The sequence below is a fragment of the Neophocaena asiaeorientalis genome, unplaced genomic scaffold (genome assembly GCF_003031525.2).
Source record: "Neophocaena asiaeorientalis asiaeorientalis breed wild unplaced genomic scaffold, Neophocaena_asiaeorientalis_V1.1 scaffold540, whole genome shotgun sequence".
NCBI lineage: Eukaryota > Metazoa > Chordata > Mammalia > Artiodactyla > Phocoenidae > Neophocaena > Neophocaena asiaeorientalis.
Genome location: NW_020172141.1, coordinates 5550375 through 5563923, shown reverse-complemented (window position 1 = coordinate 5563923; position 13549 = coordinate 5550375). Strand labels below are relative to the sequence as shown.

Below are 13549 nucleotides of genomic sequence, written 5' to 3'. Positions count from 1 at the left end.
CCCCCCCCCCCCCCCCCCCCATGGGAAAGTGGCTCCTCCCATCAGCCCAAGAGCTGGCCAGGTCGGGGGAGAGACCTGACATTGTGCCAGGGGCTTCCTATGGTTGTCATGAAAGGCCAGCAAGCCAGGAGCAGAGAGCGAAAGAATTTGCCCCAGGCCACGGGGCAAATGTGGTCACTAGGCTGGGATCCGACCAGGCTCTGCTGGCCAGAGCCCTTTTGGTGGTGCTTCCCTGGACCACGCATCTCAGGCAAGAGGTCCAGGCGGCGCGGACCTGTGGGACGCTGCTGCTGCTTTTCGTGTTCCTTTCTGACCCCCACCCTGGCGGGCCCTGGGACAGACCTCCGTCTTGGTTTTCCCCAGAACAAAGCGGTTCTGCTAGACATGCCACAGCAGAGGCTTCAGTCAGAGCAGGTGGAAGGGGACTCCATCTGCCTTTTGTTACTCAAGGAGGGAGTGAGGGGATGGATTTGCCCTTGAACAGGGAGCAGAGTGGGGAGGGGTGGGGATGTGTGGGGAGGGGGCCGGGGGCAGACAGGCCTGAGACAGACACCCCGCCCCCTACTCCCACCTCCGTTGGCACCCCAAGAGTGTGGTCACCATTTTTGCATTCAGCGCACACGCCTGCGCACACGCGCGCGCTCACACACACACACACACACACACAGGCGCACACGCGCGTGCGCGAGCTCTCACGTGCGCACGCACACGCGCTCACACACACGTCACTCCCAGCTTCCTCCACCCAGCTCTGAGGTTCCCTGTAAACCAGGGAGGTAACCTCTGACCGGCAGAGAAAAAAGAAAAGGAAAGAGGAAGGGAGATTAGTGGAAGAAAAACCCGATCCTGGAGTTCCCTAGTTCCCAGCTCTAAAGACTCGTGGGGCGGCGCGGCCACCTTCCCGTGCGGGAGGACCATCCCCCGGGCCCCTCCATTGCCCCATTAATAAGAGTTCTGCGGCAGAAAGGGAAGAATCAAGGACTTTCCAGTAAGAGAGAACTCCCTGGGTGGCTTTTTGTGTGGCAGCGAGGGACAGTCCTCTCCTCTCCTCGACTCTGCCCTGGCTTCCTCCTGCTGTCTGGAGCTGCCACTCCCGGGTCTCCAGATGGACGAGCTCCTTTCTCAGGAGCCCAGTCCTTTATTGTTCCTGTCTTTCCCTCCAGACACCCTCAGCTTAGCGGAGGCCACGGGCGCCTTTGCATCTCAGGAAAGCAAGAGAATCCCCGAGATAATTCTCAAAAGGCTGGCGCCTGGGGAGTGGGGCTCCTGCCCTGTGCCAGGGGCCAGAGGCGAGCCCTCCCGTGCCCAGGTGCTGGACCTGCGGGGCCCAGGCCAAGCCGTGGAAGGGGTGGGACTGCAGGGCGGGTGGGCCCAGGGGAGGTGATGGTGGGAAAGGAGGCAGACAAGCAAATCTGTTTCATTAGATGCCGCATATCTTAGGAAAGCACGTTTCAGCTCTTCTGGCTTTTGGCAAGCTGGCCCCAGCCTTTAATTTTCTAATAAAAAGGAATTATGTTTGCTGAAAAGGCAGTAACCAGCTCATGCCCTTGTCTCTCCCAGAGACCGAAGTTCCATCTTGGGCGCCTGCCGGCTTGGGGGTGGGCTCCCGTGGCCGCAGGTGACGCCGTACAGGGGCCAAGGGGCGGGGATGCAGGGGGCACACGGCCGGAGGCAGGCAGGGGCCTGTGCACCCCAGCCCGGCCCCAGGCCACAGCGCCAGGCCTACCACAGAGGCCCGGAGACTCACGGCAGACACGTGATAAGTATCTGTGAATGAATCAGTGAATGAATGAATGAATGGCTGCTTACTGCCAAGGCCTGGGGTAGCTGGCAGGCAGCTCGGAGGGTCCGGTCTTTGCCTCCTGAATTAATGCCTGTGCGCACACGTGTTCCGCAGTCTGAAGTCGCCTACCCCGGAGGGCCTGCCAGGCCCACAACCCCCCACCCCGGGCACTGATTCACTGGCAACTTTGCCAAAAGTCATATCCTTTAAAAAAATAATAACATGCATTCATTGTTTGAAAAAAAAAAAAAGACAAAACAGAAGCGTGTGAACTCAGAAGTTCATGTTCCCAGAGCTCCAGGCCCAAGCCGCTGCCACCCCCCACCCGCCGACCCCGGGTCGCAGTCGGGGGGGGGGGGCCCACCCTCCCGTCGCCGGGAATTCTGTGCGTTTCTCATGCCTCTGGGGTTATACTCCATGGGACCCTTCCGCACGCAGTGTTCTGCAGCCCCGCGTGCCCCTCCAGTGTCCCCTGCCTACCACGTGAACGGCTTTTCTGCTGTTACAAATTCCTTCATTCCAGTCCCAGTTTTATTACTCATTATTATTATTGGCCTCGCTGCTCAGCTTGTGGGATCTTAGTTCCCCAACCAGGGATTGAACCCGGGTTCTCAGCAATGAAAGTGCAGAGTCCTAACCATGGGACTGCCAGGGAATTCTCCCAGTCTGGGTTTATATAGGCAGAACACTTGATAAACGGTAGCCTTTGTGATTTGGAAGGAATCTGTACTCACTTCCATGCCCGAGACATTTCTCGTGTCTCTTCTGTGTGCCGGGCCCCCGGCCGATGAGGAGGCCCCTGAGCAGCGTCCAGGGGCCCAGCTGCCCCCCACCCGTCGCAGTTCATCACCGTTGGCGCCCAGGCACCACCAGCCTGGTTTATGGCACCGGCAGTGCTAGGGCAGGTGGGCGGCACATCTCACACTCAGCATTCTCTCTGGGGCGGCCCCGCATCCCGCTCTGGGCGCCAGGCTGCTGCTCGCCGGCTGGCAGACTTGGGAGCAGCCTGGGGCTCGTCTGGTCGGGCCCTTGGGCAGAGACAGAGACACAGAAAAGCCCAGCACACCGTCCCTGACCTTGGCCTGCCCGAACCACAGTTCCCGGGGTGGCCCTTAGGTGCCGCTGATGCCAGCCAGGACCCCGTCCGCTCAGGAGTGCCCTGGCTGGGCAGCAGGGCAGCCAGCGGGCTCGGGGCGGGGAGGGGACATACGAATGGGAACGGGCGGTGGGACCAATTACCGGTGTCCCCTGCACAGTTCTGGGCACACGGGGCCTAAGAGATGGCTCACCCACGTGAGTGACCGCGCAGAGGGTGGCATTTGGACACGCCCACTGTGGGGTCCGTGCTGCCCACACCCGCCCCTCCTTCTCACTGAACCAGCTTGGCTGGGGGAGACCCTGGGGCCGTTGCACACACACACCCCTTCATTGAGCACCTACTGTGCAGGGAACCCTCATCCTGCTGGGGAGACTGGCTGGGGCCGGAAGGGCGCCGCCTGTAGGTGCTGGGGAGGTGTCACGGGGAAGGGCCTGCTGGGAGACAGGTCGGGGCATTGTGGGGCTCAGGAAGGGCCCACGGGTCTCCTCGGGCGCGTGCAGACTTCAGAAGTGCAGAGGGGAGGAAGCATGGAGGGCACTGGACCTGGATCCGGTTTGGGACCCGTGGCCCCTGGGTCCCCACGGTTCTGCCGGGTCAGGCCCTCTGCGAGCAGCCCCTGGGAGGACAGGCGGGCGGCCTCGGGCCCTGCTCTGTTCTGAGCGACAGGAGCCACGATGGCCCGAGCGGGCCAAGCTCCGGTCCCCTGTGGGTGGGAGCCGACCTCCAGTACAGCTGTGGGCGGGCAGGCGGGTGGCCGGGGGGCGTGGAGGTCTGGTCTCCATCCCAGGCCTCACTGCCCGGCCCCCATCCTGGGCGGGATGCCCCCTGCCAGCACCTGTCACATCTCGCGGCAGACAGCAGTGGGAGATGACCAAGCGCCAGGTGCCCTGCTGGTGCCCCTGCCCCCGCCCTCCACCCTCTGCTGCTCCCCAGATAGACAGACCTTGGCACAAAGTGGGGGAGGGAGAGGACGCGGCCCATGGCCCATCTGGGAGCCGACGTTATTTTCTGATCCAAGGAAACATGTGTTCCTGCTTCTCCTTTCCGAGCAGGGCGGGCAGCAGCCCCAGGACCGGGAGCCCCGCCCTACACTGGGCAGGGAGGTAGGGACCTGGGCTGAGCCCAGAGCCCCTGTTCTCTGCCCTACTCCCCCCGCCCCCCTACCGCCTGTTCTGTCTCTCCAGGGACTCCTGGCCAGGTGCTCCCGCGTCACGCTCCCCACCCCCCGCCCCCCGCCAGAAGATGCCCGAGGCTGTCACTGCCGACCCCCAGGTACAGGGGCTCCTGGGGCAAACATGGTAGCCTCCCCTGGAGTGCCATATGTGTTTACTGAGGGACCCCCCTCCGCTATTTCTCACACACAGGAGCCGTGTTTTTGAAAGATATGGCTGCCAAACAAGCTGCATTTATTACATAATGGTTAATTCATTGCCCCCATTTCTTATTAATCAAAGACATCCATAACTGCCTCCCCGAGCTTTGGGTGGGGGGAGATAGCCGGCGGGGCTGTGAGCTGACAGCTTCTGGCCCAGAGCAGGGCCCTGCCGGATTTGTGTCAGCGTGGCCTCGTCTGGGATAAATGCGTAGTACCCCTGAGCCTCCTAGAAGAAATGGAGACAGCTCGGGGACCCCCACCCGTTGCTTCCCTAAGCTCCTGGGGCCACCTGGGATGTTTCATCACCCCTTCTCCAGCCAGCCCTGAGCTCAGGCTGGCCACTTGGCCACCGGCTGGCTGGCAGCATGGCAGAGGATGAGGGAGCGGAGTGGGCCCATCCCCATCTCTGGGAGCTGCCATCAGTGGCTGCCTGGGGAGGAGAGTGGGGGCCTGGGCCAAGGTCAGGACTCCTCCGAGCAGAGATGGACAGCAGCCTGGCAAGCTGGCCCCGAGCATGGAGACCGAGAATCCTGGGGTCCAGGGGCATCTGAGATGCCTGTTCTCTCACCTACCAGGGTCCAGACAGAGGAGGAGGCTGAGGTTGGGCCTGTGCCATTCACCCCTTCTTTCAACTTTTGTCTGACACTGACTGTGGGGCCTGGCACCCACCAGGAAAGTCACAGTCATTGCTGCCCCGTGTGGTGCCGTGCCAGGGGTTGCCCAGGGAGGGAGGGACCAACAAGAAGGCACTTAAGCCAGACCAGGGGGTGTGGTCAGGGAAGGCTTCCCGGAGGAGGTGCTGCTGCAAGAAGTTGGTTGGTATTTTTTGAGGTGGGGGGGCTACTTTTTAAATAACTACTTCGTGCTGTTTGCCGTCAGGTGCTTTTCACAGACGCTGTCGTGTTTAATTTGCACCAACAATCCTGTGAGGTAAGAAATAGCTTCCACATGTTCTCAGTGAGGAAGCTACGGCTTGGAGGGGAAGTTGCTTGGCCACCTCACTCAGCCAGGTTTAGAACTCCAAGGGGTTCTTAAAAAGATGATAGAAAAGATGTAAGGGGATGGGAGGTGAGTCTGGCACGCCTGGCGGAAGAAACAGTGGATGCAGAAGCATGGCAGTGGGAGCAGCTGTGGTGCAGAGGTGTGCCGGGGTCTGGAGGAGCCTTGATGCTCTCAGCAGACAGCTGGGGAGCCGAGGCAGGTATATGAGGGCGGGAGTGACGTGGTCCCACTGCAAGTCACTGGGGGCTCCAGCTCCTGGTCGGACCTCCCCTGGCCAGCAACCTCCTGCTTGCCCGGTGCCCAGCACGCCTCCCGGATCTGCTGTGTCTTTTTCTGCTCCTTATCTCAGGAGACAGCAGCCAGGCTGGCATGGGACATCAGGGAAGTGCTCAACATATCAGCCCCCAGGGACCTCCCAGACCTGCCCCCAGATCCTCCACTGCTCGTTTCCCTGTCCAGAGGAGACTGAATAGCAGCCAGCATCTGCTGTCAGCAGACAGTTCCCGCTCAGCACCAGCCCCCGCCCCCCCCCCACAGCCGCCTCCCCAGAGAGCCAGCAGCACTTCCGCTGCTGCCTAATAGCTCTCCCGGCTGGAGACAATCCTTGATGTGCAGCCTGCGTGCACGAGCCTGAAGAGCAGCCGCCAGCCCTCCCTGCCCTGCCCAAGCCCCCTGCCCAGCCCTGCTCACCTCCTGAACTGACGTCCCCCCACCTGCACCGCACAGGCGGCCGGCAGAGGCCTTGGCTCCCACTCTGGGTGATGTCGGGATGAAAGGGCATCCAGGAGCATCGCAAGTGGCGTTCTCTCCCCTGCGACCCAGAGATGCCCCGAGAGGCAGTGTTATTAGTGTCGCCTCCGTTTTAAAGAGAAAACGGAGGCTCAGAACGGGGAGGTGATGAAGTCGGACCACTTCGGTTGCATCTTTCCACCTCTGGGTTCCAGGAGTGGACCGTGTTCCCTCAGGCTGAAGGACCTCCACCCCTGCGGCCTCTCCCCTTCTCTGCCCTCTCTTTGAGACCCCATCCCAGGGAAGCCTTTCTGCCCCAGTCCCCTGCCCTGAGCACTTACTGAGGATGGCCTTTGTTGACACCTAAGCTCCACGAGGGCATCCCCAGAGCCCAGAGCCCCTCATGAGTATTTATTGAAGGGTAGACGAGGAAATGGGTAAGTGGATCCCTGAGCTAGTTAGGGTAAGGCTGATTGCAGTAACAGACAAACGCTAACATTTCCAGAAGTTCATTCTTCACACATGAGGGCAGCAAGAGTTTCTGGCCGATGGGTGGCATCTCCTGTGTCGAGGCCCTGCCTTCCCTTGCGGCCTGGGCTTGGTCCCCATGCCTGGGCGGGGCACCTCACCTGCCCTCACATGCCACTGGCTGGAACTCAGTTATGTGACTGTCCCCAGTTGCAGGAGAGGCTGGGCGATACAGTCCAGCTGCGGCTCCAGGGAGAGGACGTGGGTTTTGTCGACTTCATCAATGTAGTTTTCACTGCGGCCCCGTAAGACGGGTATTACTCTCAGCCCCGTTTGCACACGAGGAGACTGAGGCTCAGACGACATGTGCCGGCCAGAGCCGGCCCGAGGACCCGTGTTGTCAAGTGCTGCCCTGCCCTGCTTCTTAAAGGCCACCTGTCCGGAGTGTCCTGCTGACACTCACCCTGAGTCTCGACACACCAAACGCGTGGGCATTTAAGGAGGCGGCCAGTGTGCAGAGCCGCAGGGGCTGGCTCCCCCTTTTCCTCGTCTTATGAGGGTTTGTTCTCGCCTGGGGGCGGGGTATGTCTCTCCATCATTTCAGCGGTCCATGTTTGTTGGACGGCTTCTGTTCGTTCCTAAGTCACCAGCTCTGGGCCCCTGCGGGGCTCCTGTGCGTGGAGGCTAAGGCAGGACTCACCCTCCCGCACCGGGGGTGGTAGTTAGTGGTTGGTAGGCTCACGCGTGCCCACTAACCACTGGCCATCGACTTCAGGTTCTGTCTTCCCCATCCCCTGTGATTGACAAGTGCTCTCCTGCTGGCCTTTCTGCCACTTGGCAGCTGGCCCCTGCCTGTCACCCACGCAGAGGAAGGACAGATGCCCCCAGAGGGAAAGCTGCAGGAGGGTAATGGTCAGTGCTGTGATAGCGTCTGTATGGCGGGTAGTTCCAGGAGTGGTGCCTCACCAAGCCTGGCTTCCGGGAGGAGGTGACCCTTGACACATTGACAGGTGGGAAGGGCGTGCCAGGCAGAGGGAACAGCTTAGCAGAGGCTGGCGGAGCCTGGCTCCTGGCTCTGCCTCAGCCCCAGAGCCTGGTCTGCTGCCCAGGCCAGTAACCCAGGTCCTTCCTATCTGAGCTGAGGGAGTAGTCTAGTTCTAGTTGTGGAGGAGAGAAGGCCTGGGAAGAGAAGAGGAAGGAGGAAGGACAGCAGGAAAGGAAGAAGAGGGGGACCTGCCGAGGCCCTGTGCTGTCACCTCTCAGGCCTGGTCGCCTCTGCTCCCTGTTCTCAGCTACACACGCGGGGCCGCCTTGCTCCCCGCCCCGTCGCAGTGGCTCTTCCTCTGGCTCCAACGCCACACAGCTGATTCCTCTCCCTTTAGCCTTCCCTCGGTGTCACCTCTTGAGGCCGCCAGATCACCCCGTGTAAGGCTGCGGACCCTGACATTTCCCATTCTGCTCACTCCAATCTGTGTTTTCCCCGAAGCGGCGCTTAGTCACCTCGCCCTGTAATTTGCTTACGTTTATGCTCATTGGTTGCGTCCCTTCCGCACCCTGCCTCCCGGTATAAGCCACCCGAGGGCAGGATTTTGTTTGGAGTCTGACCTGTTCGGTGGCGGATCTCTAGCCTCTGGACACAGCAGGCTTTCAGTAAATGTTGAATTAAGGAGCGAATTCAGCCCTGGGCAAAATGTGACCCTATTTCTCAGTGGACGAGGGCGGGAGGCCGAGCGCACCGCGGGCGAGACCCCCCCGCACTGGCCCCCACCCCCGGCCCGCGGGCGCGTCCCCGGCTGCGTCCGGGGCGGTGCGAGGGCGCCGGTAGTCATGGTTACAGCGCCGGAGACTGTGTGGGTTTCTGGCCTTTTGTGTTCGCACGGGCCCCGCCCCCGCCTGGCCGCCGCCCCTGATTGGCCGACACGCTGCGGAGAGGCAGGGTATCCCGGGCAGGAAGTGGGCGGGGCGTGTCTCTGGCGCGCGCGGCCGGGATTAACCAGGCGCGCGCGCGCGCGTGTGCGGCTGGAAGGGGCGGGGCTTCCGGGACGGCCTCCGGGGGGGCGTGGTTGGGGGAGTGCGCGTGGATGGCGCCCAGAACAAAGGCCGCCTCGACCTGGCTCCGTCTCTGGTCGTTTCTTCTGGTCCCCGGGGTCTGGCAGTGAGAGGCCCGACTTGGCCAGTGCCTCCTAATCCTGGTACGCGCACTTTGTGGTCCACCCCGCCAATCTGTCCCCGACCGGCCCCTTCCTGCCACAGGGCCTTTGCACGTGCATTGCCTGTTCCTGGTCTCCAAGTCCCTTATCCTGGCCAGTTCCTCACCCCTCCTCTGGAAGCTTTCCTAACAGACCACGTGCCTGCCCCGCTTAGGCCGTGTCTCCCGTGTGGTTGAACCTTTAATCGTGCATCCCCCTCCCACACCAGATTGCCGTTCAGGCAGGATCCTGCCCGTGGCCTGGCACACAGTAGGTGCTCAGTTTATATTGTTGAATGAATCCATTCATTTGACTGCCTCCAAGGCCTCCTTGGCAGGCGGAGGGCTGGACGCTGGGGCTTGGGAGAAAGGGAGACAGATGTCCCTTCACTCCCAGACACAGAAGAGCTTATGTCCAAGGCCAGGCCATGGGGTGAGCATCTGGCCTGGATGCCAAGCCGGAGGAGCCTGGCTTGGCGTGTGCCCGTGGTGAATGGCCCCCTGTTCTGGCAACATGGGGAGCTGTGGGGTGGCCCTGCCTAGGAGGCACACATGGTACAGAAATGGGTTGGTGAGGGCTGCTCAGCACACCTTGGGGACGGAGACCCTGGGAGGCCCAGTGGCCCACTCACTGTGCCTGGAGTGGGAGTGACAAAACTCCACAGCCCCTGCCCCCACGGCACTCCCAGTTACACTGTTAGGCACAGATTCAGCTTTCGGGGTTTGAATGGGCTCTGGGGTACATACGTTGTTCCCCACCAACACCCAAAGAAGGAAATACAATGCTAGGCAAAGCCAGTAGTAACTGTGTATAACATCAGAGCTTCTGGAGCTTTGGCCAGTTTGATCGAAATCCCAGAGTTTGTACCACCGAGGATTTCTGGGCTCAGGCCACCCGCAAACTACAGATCTCAAGGGAAACAACCCAGGAATCTGCCTTTTTTCAAGCCTGTGTGGTGTTGATACTCAGAACCTTCAGTGTTTGAGAAACAGAATATCAAATGTTTGCGTCCCCAGGCTCTACTAAGACCCGTCTAGCCCTCTCCATCCCAGACCCTGGGGCCAGATCCAGGTCTAGACTGCAGGGACTCTGCCCCCATGGGAACTGGATAAAAGCTCTGCACTTGCTTTAGAAAAACGTGCTTGTGTGTGTGTGTGCACGCACGTGCACACACACACACTTTGCATTTGATCTCAGGCTGCTCTCACACCTGAGTTCAGTGGTCTGAAAGGCTCGGGAGACCTGTTTGGGGAAACGCCTCCATGCTGACATTCACCTAAACCTAGGGCCCAAATGTACAGTTGTATAGGTTGTATACTGCACAAGAAGTCCTGGCAGAAGTCCAGCCTACACTCCACTGGACACGTTGTACAGCCTTGCACCTGGGGTATCTTTTCCTGTCTTATGCATAAGCATCACATGGCCTGCGCCCAACCCCTAGCCACACTCCTGCCTCTTATATGATAACTCGGGTTAGCAGCACTAACGAAGTTGCAGAAATCCTGTGTGCTATCACTGATGAACTGGCCTTCCGTAAATTCCCCTATTAAAGGCACGACGGACGACTTGGCAGCCCTCATCCGCTAACGCTTGGTTCCTGGTGCTCCCAGAGTCCTGGGATCGTATTGGGCAGTGGCTGGGGGCTGCCCACAGGCCTTGCTTGGGACAGGAAGATGGTCCAAGAAGCTGGTCTCTCAGCGGAGAGTGGGCAGAAGACGAGTATTTATTTGGTTGACGTGAGTGATTCACTGGGCCCATTTTATAGATCGGGAAAACTGAGGCTTGGAGGGCTGGGCATTTGGAGTGGAGAAGGCCTGCCTGTCTGGGAAGACTTGATGAACAGAAGCTTTGCAGTGGGACAGGGAGGAGGGCAAAGACCAGGAGAGGAAGTAGCCAAAGCCACACCCCACAGCACCTCACATCATGCAGCTCGTGAGTCTAAGTGACGCCACCTCGTGGAAGCCTCCTCTGATCTTTGGGCTGGTTAGAGGCTTCTGGGCTCACACAACCTGGGCTTTTCTGTCACAGTGCTGCCACCCTGGTTTATGCACCGTATCTCCACAGCCTGGCAGCACCCAGCGCTGGGCAGTGAGCCCTAGACACGGGGTCTGGCACACGGCGTGAAATACAGCGTTGTTGAATGAATGAGGGATCAGTGGCTGGTTAAGTGGGCTCTCGGCTCCAATCTTTGCCTTTGGACCACCGCAGGCAGAGACCTGAAGTGGGGTTGGTGAGGCTGGGAGTCCCGGGCCACAGCAGACAGGAGGGGTGCAGGCCTGGGGTGGACCTAGAGGCCAAGGGGAGTCGGCACTGGAGCCGACTCAAGGGTGAGCTGGCGTTTCCTGTTTGCCGAGGCCTGGCCTGCCGGCCACCCTCACTGCCCTCCCGTCCAGCTCAGCCAGGCTGAAGGGTGGCAGGGCCTGGACGGTGACGCTCCAGAGGACAGAGGCTGCCGGACGCTGGGGCAGGGCTCTCCACCCGGGGGTCTCTCTCCACTGGAGATCCTCAGACCCTCAAGAGCAATGTCCGTCCCACGCGCAGGCTGGACACAGCCCCCCTGAGGGACCCCTGCCTCTGTGGAACGAGGATCCTGAAGACATCGGGGGGCCGCGACCCTTTAAGCCCCCTCCCCAGGCAGCACTCTCAGTCACCATCAGCCAGGGTCCCCCCCGCCGGGGGTGTTTCTCTGAGCCAGAAGAGGGGACGTCCCCCCGACCCTCGGCCCTGGCTCAGCCCCCCGGCCTGGGCCTGGCCTCACTGTCTCCGATCCCTGCACCCTCAGGTGTGACTGAGCCGCCGTGGCACCCGGCGCCCCGCAGAGCTGCTCCCCACACTCTCGTGTAGATAATTAGTGTGTCTCCTGGGGTTCCCCCCAGGTGGGGACCAGGTCGGATTCCCAAATGTCCCCAGCATGTCTCCACAGGGCCTGGGTCAGAGGAGGGCCTCGCAGAGTATCTGGTGACTGAATGGCTGAGTGAACGAGCGATTCTCGCAGTTCCTGCAGGAGCCCCCCCGAGGCAGGACTTCTCTCCCAGTGGGCAGGGGGCCTGACCCCCAAAGGCCTCCTTCTTGATGCAAGTGCCCAGGGCCCTGGCAGTACCGGCAGGGGCTCTGCAGGCCCAGGGGAGCAGCCCTCCATCTGTGGCTCAGGGGGTATTCAGGGGCCTGCTGGTGGGTGTGTGTGTCCTGGTCCTGTAAGTGCCCGGCTTGGGCCTGGCATAGGAGTTCCGGGATGCCTGAGCCTGGCAGTGGACAGCGGTGGGGGGAGGGGGCGAGCCATGATTACACCCAGCACCGGCCCCTGCCTGCAGGCCGGTCGGGAGGGGCTCAGAGCACACCCGGAGAGGGGGCTCGCCACTTCATGCCTTTATCCACACAGCCTGCCACAAACACCCATTGAACCCCTACCGTGTGCTCTGGGCAGGGCGGTGATCAAGACAGACAAAGACCCGGTAATGAAGCAGGCGGGAGGGGGCCGGGGGGGCTACTGTGGGGTCGGAGCTGTCCTCCCAAGGCCACGGTTCTCCTGCCTGTTCGTGGGGGCGTTGTGCCCACCCGGTGAGAATGGTCCTAACTATTGTGTCATCGCCACTAGCGGCGTGCCCACAGCCCTTTAGAGTTTGTGGGCCTTCACGAGCAGCCCCGGAGGGCGTCGGCGGCGGGACAACGCTGGTGAGTCCACAGCAGGCTGGTGTGGAGTGCTGGGCCCTGGGGCCTGGGTACACTTCGCCTGATCCCCGAAGCAGGAGGTGAGGGCCGAGGGAGGGCAGGGCTCTCCCATGCGTTTGGAGCAGGGGTCGCCAGGGCTCTTGGGTGTGCAGGGCCCAAGGAGGGAGGCAGGAGGACCCTGAGCCCGACACACCCCCATTTGTAAGTGGGAGATGCTGTGACTTTTGGGGACAGCTGTCAAGGTGAGGGGTTGCGGTCTGGATATTGGGGTGCCCGGCCCAGGGTCCCGTTTCTTTGGCCCAAAGACTGGGGTCTTGGGGATCCGGGGAGGTACGGGCCTGTCTGAAGACCTCCTGGCCTGGATGGAGAGGCTGAGGAGGGTTGGGGGAGGCCGGGTGGGAAGGTCAGGGAGGGCACCCTCCTGAGGAGGGCCCCAGGGGAGGCCTCTCCTGCTGGCCTCCACGTCCAGGCCAGCCCCTCGGTGAGGTGGTGGGACCCGGCCAGCAGCCCTGCTTCCTGCCCACACGGCCTGCTCCCCACGGAGGACTTTCCGCGCCTCGACAGCGGTGGCGCTTGCAGCCGAAGGGAAGTTGGGACTTGCATTTGTCTCTGTGGAGCCTGTAATCAGCCCTGCACAGCCCCCCACGGGCGCCATCAGCGCCGCTTCCCAGAGTCTACTTGAGATACACCTGCTTGCGCTAAAAGGAGAAGCAGGGATCCATGAAAACAGCCCAGGGTGGGTGGGAGGGGCCGAGACCTTGCCTCCCCTCCTGAGGATGGGGCAGCCTGGCATCTGCAGGCCCCTGGGGTCCTGGCATCGGAGCCATGTGGCTCTGCCGCTTGGCCTCTGTTTCCCCCTCTGGCCAGGGTGGCGGGGGATACGCTCCCAGCTCGTGCCTCTGGGCCGCCTCCCTTGCCCGCACCCTCTTCCCTCCCTTTCCAGAGACATTATAAATCAAACGGCTTAGAACGTAAGGCATCAAAAATTCTGAAACCTTCATCTATTATTAACGCTGACAGTAAATTCCCCCTCCAAGCGTTTTACATAGCAACTGTTACCAAGACTCGCTGGTGGGCTGCAGCTCCAGCCCACCACATCCCACGGCTCTAGGCGGGATGACAGGATGGCGGCCGGTGCCGAGCCTCTACCCGGCCAGGCTGCCACCTGGGCATCTGCCTGGCTCTCCCCAGCGGTGGAGGGTAGGGAGCCCTTTTGGCAGGGGAAACAGTCGGCT

At 61.3% G+C, this 13549-nt stretch overlaps 1 protein-coding gene and 1 long non-coding RNA gene across 2 annotated transcripts in view; one reads left to right on the top strand and one right to left on the bottom strand.

The window, feature by feature from the left end:
• The window catches only part of RAI1 (retinoic acid induced 1), a 62807-nt gene that overhangs the window by 13814 nt on the left and 35444 nt on the right, over window positions 1-13549 (top strand). The gene's annotated exons all lie outside the window — the stretch shown is intronic.
• On the bottom strand, window positions 4281-7916 carry LOC112404920 (uncharacterized). The gene is made up of 3 exons (XR_003004246.1): window positions 7713-7916; window positions 5950-6070; window positions 4281-5623 (listed from the first exon to the last, which is right to left on the bottom strand). It is a non-coding gene; the product is annotated as an uncharacterized LOC112404920 (long non-coding RNA).